Raw genomic sequence first — 10,000 nt, 5'->3', positions numbered from 1 at the left:
TGACTGACCATATATATGATCAGCGCCCAAGCCCCCTTTCTACCCAAGCTAGGACCAGGGGGCCCAGGCAATAGCTGTTGGTAACTCAGCTGGTAGACCTATATGCTTCCCTTTATCTCACAAGGATGGTGATGTTGCAGTCACTAAAGAAACTATCGAGTTTTATCTGGACTCGAACCCCAGGCAGGGACGCTTCATATGGGCCACCACAACGCTGTTAAATGATAGAAATAAGTTGTAAACTTATAAATTTTCTAAATTGTCGTGGAAAATTCGAATTACTTTTCCAATGGTTAACCTATTCAATAACACAGCTAATAAACTGTTAAAATCCTGCCCAGTACGCGACAGCTTAGCAATCATTGAAAAATTGCTTCAAAATTTTGATATTCAAAATGTTTAATTTTTATAAAATTAACTTTGGTAAAATCTAGTGCAAGATAAGGGTTTGAATTAACTATTTAGTAGATAAATATAATTCTTTGCATCCCTTTTTTTTTAAGACTCAATAAAATCTTTTCAAGCTATGAATGTTTTGAATAAATTCTCTAAATATCTTTGGGAAAACAGAACACACTTTTTTTTTCCTTTAATGGAATCCTTTAAAGACTCGTTGCCCACGTCGTTTCAGTTGAGATTATACGAATACCACTCTTGAATAAATAAATAATATAAAGAAAAAAATAAAAGTATGAGATTATAATTGTTAAAATTTATTGAAGAAATCTGTCAAGATTTTCATTAGCTATTCTAAACTACAAGCAACCAATTAAAGCATTTAATGATTACCCAATTCCTTTGAACGTAATTGATGGTTAATAGTTAACATTAATTTTATATTTTTGCTCGCGATCTTAGCGATCTTCATCTGGTTTTAAATGTACAAAAAACAACAAAAACATTAACAACAACATTAACAACAACAACAACAACAACAGCCAGTTCTAGTCCACAGAAGGACAGAGGGCTCAGACATGCCATTAGTCGTGTATGGGGTTTGGCCATTTTCATCACCACGCTGGCCATTGCGAATTGGTGATGGTGGGAGACTTTAGTCTGATCGCTCACAGCAAACCAGCGTAGTATGGGTAACACTGATTAGTACAGCTTTGCTGCTCATGTCGATACACAAACACCTTCACCACGCAAAGGTATACCACTCATAAAGGGCTTTATATATATATATATATATATATATATATATATATATATATATATATATATATATATATATATATATTATATATATATATATATAATATATATATATATATATATATATATATATATATATATATATATATATATATATATATATATATATATATATATATATATGGATTATACCCTTCTTACATGTATATCTGAAATGCGCCAATTCTAGACATCTGGACCAAATACATTTTATTACTTCAGCCGATGAGTTTAAGCATGTTGCAACTGCATCCATGCAATATTGACAAAGCAGTTATCTTTAACTGAAGCGTGGTTATCATTATCTTTATTGGTATTAAAAGCAAAGTTGCATCCTTAGTTGGCAACGCAGAAAGTGACCAGCCTGTTTAAGAGGAGTAAGAAAGAAATCAGTAAATATAGATGAATAATAATCGTGGTTAGAGAAGTATCTTCCTTGCGACAGTCGTCCATTCTTTTATTATTATTATTATTATTATTATTATTATTATTATTATTATTATTATTATTATTATTATTGTTATTTTCTATATATTAATACGATAGCGTGTGTGTTATTTATTTTGTGTCACGCTTTGAAGAAAACGGAAATAATTTCATGGTATACTCTTACAAATTCACGTTTTAAAGAAAACTGAAATAATTTCATGGTATACTCTTACAAATTCACATTAGACTTTGATACTTAACCAGAGCACATCTTATATAGTTTTGCCAATTTTGTCTTTAGCACCTGACTTTTTTTTAAATATTAGACAAAAAAATTGAGTTCTATCAATTTCCATAACCTTTATTATAAAATTAATCTCGGGACATTTTATTCAAACATGTATAGGTTAGGAACAAGATAATTAGTAATGAAAATATAATTTCGTGTAATTTACACTGGTTCCACTAGTTATTATTATTATTCTTATTATTATTATTATTATTGTTGTTGTTGTTGTTATTATTGTTATTATTATTATTGTTATTATTACTATTACTATTACACCACACTTTCGTTAATTTATTCATTTGATTAAGTTATCTAAAGGCAGCAATTATTAGAGTAATCGCATGATTTTGGTATTCAAAGAAGCTATCGAAGACACTGGTGATAGATTTTGGAATATATGAACACCATTTAATGACAAAATTTTAACAATTCATTGCGGAATTTGCCATTCTTTAGTTTTATAACTAAGATAAATCAAAAGTAGGAAAAAGGGGCTTATGGTGTGTTTACTGTTCTCAATATATATATATATATATATATATATATATATATATATATATATATATATATATATATATATATATATATGTATATATTTATATATATATACACATACATATATATGTATATGTATATAAATGTTGAAGGTAAATTCTATACGGGATGCTACGATTTCCCTTCAATGATTCCTTAATTAAACATTGAAGGATTGATTGATTGATTTGAAGTTTTCTGGCATCCTGAGAAAAATGAAAAGTAAATATAATAAGATAAAACTCACAATCCTTATGATCAAGTGTGACAGGTTGATCCATTGTAAGCAGAGATACTGTCTATATGAATATTTTTTGCTATATATTCAATTAATATTTCTGCATAAACATGACATAATCTAAGTTATTCTTTTATAAACTTCAACCGAGTTCATTTAATTTATAGCTCCAGAGATTAATGAACTTAATTCAATAGTTATTACGTTTGCATATTTTATCTTCTTTTTGTTTTTTATTTAATGTTGCTACTGTTCTTAAAATATTTTATTTTCCCTTGTTTCCTTTCCTCACTGGGCTATTTTCCCTGTCGGGGCTCCTGGGCTCATAGCAACCTGCTTTTCCAATTAGTATTGTAGCTTAATAATAATAATAATATTAATAATAATAATGATCGCTCGACCACGGTTTTTTATTTTTACATAATTTATATCTTTACTTTTTAATTAATGGGTAACAATTTCAAAATGGAGAAATTTTTGACAACTATTCTATGTGTAGAATATAAGAAATGATAATATTATTATTATTGTTACTAGCTAAGCTACAACCTTTAGTTGGAAAAGCAGGATGCTATAACCCCAGAGGCTCCAACAGGGAAAATAGCCGAGTGAGGATAGAATATTTTAAGAAGAGTAACAACATCAAAATAAATATTTCTTATATAAACTATGAAAACTTTAACGAAATAAGAGGAAGAGAAATAAGATAGAAGCTTGAGTGTACCCTCAAGCAAGAGAACTCCAGCCGTAATAAAGATCAAGCGAACAGGATGGTGGAATAGAATGGCCACCATGTTGTACCTTTTACGCCATCTTATAATGAGATAGATTCGATGAGTGAAGACGAGAGAAAATGAGAGAAAATAGACGAGCGAGTAATTACAGAACCTTTGCCGTACCGTAGCCCAAGGCTGAGGAGGGCAGAGAACAGTCCAATCCTGGAACAGACGTTTGAGCTCACTCGAGATAGAGAGAGAGAAAACCTGGAAGCTTCCAGGGGGGGGGGGGTGCGGTTCTGTGACTGGAATTTGGAAGATATGTCTCTCTCCAGTTTTATTCTAATGTCGTAAGACGAATTTTTATTTTTATTTTTTATTTCATTTATGATTTTCTTTCGATCAGGATGCGTAGTACTTAGTTCGAGGATGAATAATTTATTTGAAATTTATGGAAAATTTGAAGGGGACTTGAGTTCTCGAGTTATGTATTGGTCTTCGGATGATTGTACTTTAATCCTTGAAATACATTCACACTTCGTGTTTATGAGAGAGAGAGAGAGAGAGAGAGAGAGAGAGAGAGAGAGAGAGAGAGAGAGAGAGAGAGAGAGAGAGTTGGCTAAAACTTCATATTCCGGATATATATATATATATATATATATATATATATATATATATATATATATATATATATATATATATATATATTATGTATATATACATGTATTATGTATATATACATATATATATACATATGTGTCTATATATATATACACACACACACACACATATATATATATATATATATATATATATATATATATATATATATATATATATATATAATGTGTGTGTGTGTGTGTGTGTGTGTGTGTGTGTGTGTGTGTGTGTGTATGCATATATACAGATAAACATATATGTTTATATATATATATATATATATATATATATATATATATATATATATATATATATATATATATATAATGTGTGTGTGTGTATTGTAAACAAATGTCGAAAGTCTATTATTATTATTATTATTATTAATATTATTATTATTATTATTATTATTATTATTATTCATATGCACCCTATTATTCACATATTCTACTTTGAGATTTTTCTATTTCGATATCCAGTGTCCGTTTCTGGCATATCTTTAAGAAAAAAAATGAAAGTGGAATAAAATATATCTTTTGATATAATGATTTTCGCTGGAGATTTTCTCATTGTTATATTTAACATTATTATTATTATTATTATTATTATTATTATTATTATTATTATTATTATTACAATCCTAGTTGGAAAAGCAGGATGCTGTAGGCCCAAGAGCATTAACAAGAAAATAATAGCCCAGTGAGGAAAGGATATATGGAAATAAATCAACTATATGAGAAGTAATGGACAATCAAAATAAAGTATTTTAAGAACAGTAACAGGAAAACATCTTTCATAATATATAAACTATAAAAAGTTACTTATTTTATGTTTCCATTGTCTTACACGAGATTAAAAATCCTGTTTTAAACCGTAGTTCGCCCAAGAAAGCGGCCAATCTATTTTCAAATGGCCCGAATAATTGATTGATTCACGATCTAGGCCGATAGTGTCACCCAATCAGCGTTGAGAATGAAGCGTGGTAGTCTCTCAAATTACCTAACGAGCGATGAGATGGGTTGTTGGGGGTTGTTAAGCCCACTCATTATTGATGCCACGCTCGTTAGCGCACCATTATCCTCCTGACGTGAACTAATGACTTCGAAAAGGTCCTTCAGCGAGCTGCAAAATTCGAAGTTTTTAATTGTCTTTTCTCTTATGCTGTAAAATCTGTTTTTAACAATTGATAATAGATACAAAATTGATAACTTCATCATTATTTATCTTTTTATATTTATATATGTTCAAATATTAAATTAATGTCTTATACTGTAATATCTGTTTTAAACAACTGATAATAAATAAAGAAATGATAGCTTTTTCATTTCATATTTTTGTTTTCATATATATTTAAATATCAAAATATATAATTTAAAGCGCACGTCAAAATTCGAAGTTTTTAATTACGTTTTTCTGATGCTGTAAAATCTGTTTTAAACAACTGACAATAGATGAAAAAAGGATGTTTATTATTTCATCGTTTTGTATTCATATTTATTCAAATATCAAATTAATATTTTAGCGAGCTGCAAAATTCGAACAAGTTTTTAATTTTCGTTTCTCTTACGTTGTAAAATCTGTTTTAGATAATTGTTAATAGATACAAAACTGATAACTCTATCATTATTCATCTTTTTATATTCTTGTATCTTCAAATATCAAATTAATTTTCATTGAGCTGCAAAATTCGAGTAAGTTTTTAATTCTCGTCTCTCATATGTTGTAAAATCTGTTTCAAACAATTAACAATAGATAAAAAAAATGACTTTATCATTATTCATCCTTTTATATTCATATATTCAAGTCTCAAATTAATATAATTTTCAGCGAGCTGCAAAATTCGATTTTTTTTATATTCCTTTGTCTTATACTTTAAAATCTCTTGTTTAAATTAAAATCCGTTTTAAACAACTTATAGTAGATAAAAAGTGATAACTTTATCGTTAGCCATCTTTTTATATCCATATATATTCAAATATTAAATTAATATAATTTTCAGCGAGCTGCAAAATTCGAACAAGTTTTAGTTCTCGTTTTCTTATGGTTATAATCGATAAAAAAATAATAACTATCATTATTCGTCTTTATATTATTATATAGATTCAGCTGTCTAATTAATATAATTTTTATATATAATTGTGAATATCACTGCTAATGCAATGCCATTCTGATTGATAACCTATTAGCTACTTGGACAGGACTGGGAGAAATACCCTGACCACTAAAAAACCTAATGTTTGATGGGATCATTATCTCTCGTGCCTGGGGAAGTAAATATATGCTATTAATTAAAGGGGAGACTTTCCCTTCCTTCGACTGGTATTATTTGTCTTCCCGAGCTAAGGCGAAGAGTGATGAATGCGTCTGAAAGAAACTTGAAATAACGATGAGAAAAACGAAAATGGCTCTCTCCCATCGAGGAATGGTTGCACTAGGAGGGGAGGGGGTTGGTGGTGGTGGTGGGGGGTGGGGCGTTTGGCCTTGTTAATGGTCGGGTCAAGCTCTATAGACCTGGAGTCGGGAAAGTCATTGTGGTGGCCGATGTGGTAACGTCCAAGACTGGTAATCGCCAGACTGGGGTTAGTCCCGCTAAAACTCGGTAGTTTCTTTGGTCGCTGCAACCTCGTCATCCCTCTGAGCTGATGATGGGGATTTTGGTGGAGCCTATAGGTCTATCTGCTGAGTCATCAGCAGCCATTGATGGTTCTCCTTGGTCCTAGCTTGGGTGGAGAGGGGCTTGGGCGCTAATCAGTCTCTAGAGCATTGTCCTGCTTGACAGGACAATGTCACTGTCCCTTGCCTCTGCCATTCATGAGCGGCCTATAAACCTTTAAAACCGCATTAGTTTTTACTCGAATACTTCTAATGTGGAGGCCGTTGGGACGGGCGGCTCAATGTCCCTATCTAGCCGAGCTGATCAGGAACACTAAAGTAGAAATGATTTAGGAAAACGATTATGATACATGATTTTCATATGATGCTGTATCTTTGCATTTTTTCCTTAACGCATTTAGAAGATATAAGATGGGGAAGAATAGCAGACCATTTAATAAGATGGCTTACTGGAAACGTCCCTGCCTGTCGATCTGCCGGACTGGAGTTAGACTCGCTCAAACTCGTTAGTTTCTTGTAATATCTGCAACCACACCATCCTTGTAAGTTAAGGATGAGGTGTTTGGGGGGAGCCTATAGGTCAACCTGCTGAGTCATCAGCAGAATTGCCTGGCCCTCCTTGGTCCTAGCTTGGGTGGAGATGGGGCTTGAGCAGTTTTTAAGGCATTGTCCTGCTAGCTAGGGTACTGCCACTGTCCCTGTCCCTAGCCTTTGCAATTCATGAGTGGACTTTAAGCTTTTAAAACCAAATCAGATGAGAACCATTGCAAAGTAATTCACCTCTAAGACAAATTAATTTAGGAACCTGTCTGTTGTCTATTGAGGCTGTTATTATAAGACCTTTGGTTCCTAAATATCTTTTATTTTACTAAAATCATATATTTGATTAGGATTTATTTTATATATTAGCGAGACTACGCCAAAATCTTACGCATAAAAAATACGAAAATAAAGACTTTAAATTTCACGAAACTGAAATTGACTCCAGTGCACTGTGTAACCAAGTGCGAGCTTTGGGTTTACGCACTATTCATCTGTTAGATAGTTTGAATCCCAATAAAGGATAGTTTCTTTTAAAAATCAAATACGTGCATGAGCGGTTTTTGAAATGGATATGTGCAGCTGGATGATTTTTTTATATAGTAATTTATATAAATGTCTTATATTTTAAATTTCATTCTTTATTCAAACCCGTGAATATAACTGATGAATTAATTACTGTCGATATTTTATTATAATCCCCCTTGTATGAATGCAATGTTTATATGGACTATGTACCTTTAGATTTCTCAACGTGAAATTATATAAATGGAGATAGTTATTTGAATGAATTAAAATCGTATAGAGACAGTTAAAAAGGGTAAAGAATTAAATTAAATGATGGCCGGTATCCAGACTTCCTAAATCGAATCTGCGAGTAAATAGATGAAGAGGAAGGGCATTAGATATCTATTTATAATTTACAATATAATCTCTCCTGGGAAAGGGCCAGTAACTTTCACCCCCAAAAGAACAAAATAACCTTGTATGTCATCTTCCTGGACAGTTCACTCAAGGTTAGTTTGCCGAAGTTCGTTAATGATCCTACCAGTTTAACCTCGGGGGATATCGTGTCAGGGATGATATTTGGAATGAATGCCTTCTATTAGAAGCGTAGCAGTTTTCTGGATTCTTAAGAGTTTGAGTCTTTGTTGTTATCTCTGATAATAAATGTTTCTTTAAATTTGTATGATCTTAAAATTTTAATTGTGATTCTCGACAGTAAATTTACTTTTGAGAAACACATTAGGTCTGTGTCTTCTTCAATTGCATAAAAAATTGGCTTATTGAGAAAGTCTTTTAAGATTTTCGGTGATCAGTCTATGCTGAAAAAGTGTTTTAATTCTTTCATTCTACCTTGTTTTGAGTATTGTTCTCCTGTCTGGTCTTCAGCTGCTGATTCTCATCTGAATTTGTTGGACAGAAACTTGCTGTCTATTAAATTTGTTATTCCTGATCTAGATATTAATCTTTGGCCCCGTCGTTCAATTAGTTCATTATGCATGTTGCATAAGATTTTTCATAACTCTGACCATCCTTTACATTCAGATCTCCTTGGACAATTCTATCCTGTTCGTAATACTAGGCAGGCAATTCAATCTAATAGCCAGGCCTTCTCCATCATGAGGCTCAATACTGCACTGTATTCTAGAAGTTTTATTCCAGCTGTGACTAAGTTTTGGAATAATCTTCCTAATCGGGTAGTTGAATCAGTAGAACTTCAAAAGTTCAAAGTTGGAGCAAATGTTTTTATGTTGACCAGGCTGACATGGGTCTTTTTATAGTTTATATATGACATATCTGTTTTTGACGTTGTTAATAGTTTATATAGGACATCTGTTTTGACGTTGTTACTGTTTTAGAATGATTTATTGTTAACTTGTTTTCATCATTTATTTATTTCCTTATTTTATTTCCTCACTGGGCTATTTTTCCCTATTGCAGCCCTTGGGCTTATATCATCTTGCTTTTCCAACTAGGGCTGTAGCTTGGCTAGTAATAATAATAATAATAATAATAATAATAATAATAATAATAATAAGGGTTAATTTTATCCATTTTGATGATTGATTGATTGATTTGCATATTTCTGGCATCCTGATATCGAAAGTCATTGACGCCGATATCGTTTATTATAAATAATGGAAATATTCAATTTAAAACCATTAAAGCGAAGGTGAACTTATAGAACTAAATAGCTTTCAGAAGACCTGCTTCTTGTAATAAACTTATATGGTAAACGTTCTTAGTGGTATATACTCATCATCAACATCTCCTGCGCCTATTGACGCCATGTTATCCTTCCAGGGGGGCCCGAGAATTTTTCTAGTCAAGAATGCTATTTAATCAACAGTATCGAGAGATTATTAACCATAAGATAAGTTGCCGTTTTTTCTTATTCATCTCGAGGGTTTGTTGATTTATCTCGATGGTTTGTTGAATGTGTAAGTAAACAAGAGAAGAAGAGTTGTGTTAAAAGATAAGAAGCATTTAGTGTAATTTTGCGTGCTTGTTCTGATGGCAGTAAAGGACGTTAGGAGGTTGATTACCTAGTTGAAAAATGCACAAACTGATATTTTCTAGAATTAAGGGTGCGGTGGTGTGTATATGGGGAATATTATATGGTATTTATATGTATGTATATTGTGTATAGCGTGTTTGTATGTATGTTTGTGTATGTATGTATGTATGTATATATATATATATATATATATATATATATATATATATGTATATATATATGTATATATATATACATTATACAGTAATATATACTGTATGTATATT

Source organism: Palaemon carinicauda, chromosome 14 (assembly GCF_036898095.1).
Source record: "Palaemon carinicauda isolate YSFRI2023 chromosome 14, ASM3689809v2, whole genome shotgun sequence".
Lineage (NCBI taxonomy): Eukaryota > Metazoa > Arthropoda > Malacostraca > Decapoda > Palaemonidae > Palaemon > Palaemon carinicauda.
This window is presented reverse-complemented; position numbering follows the sequence as displayed.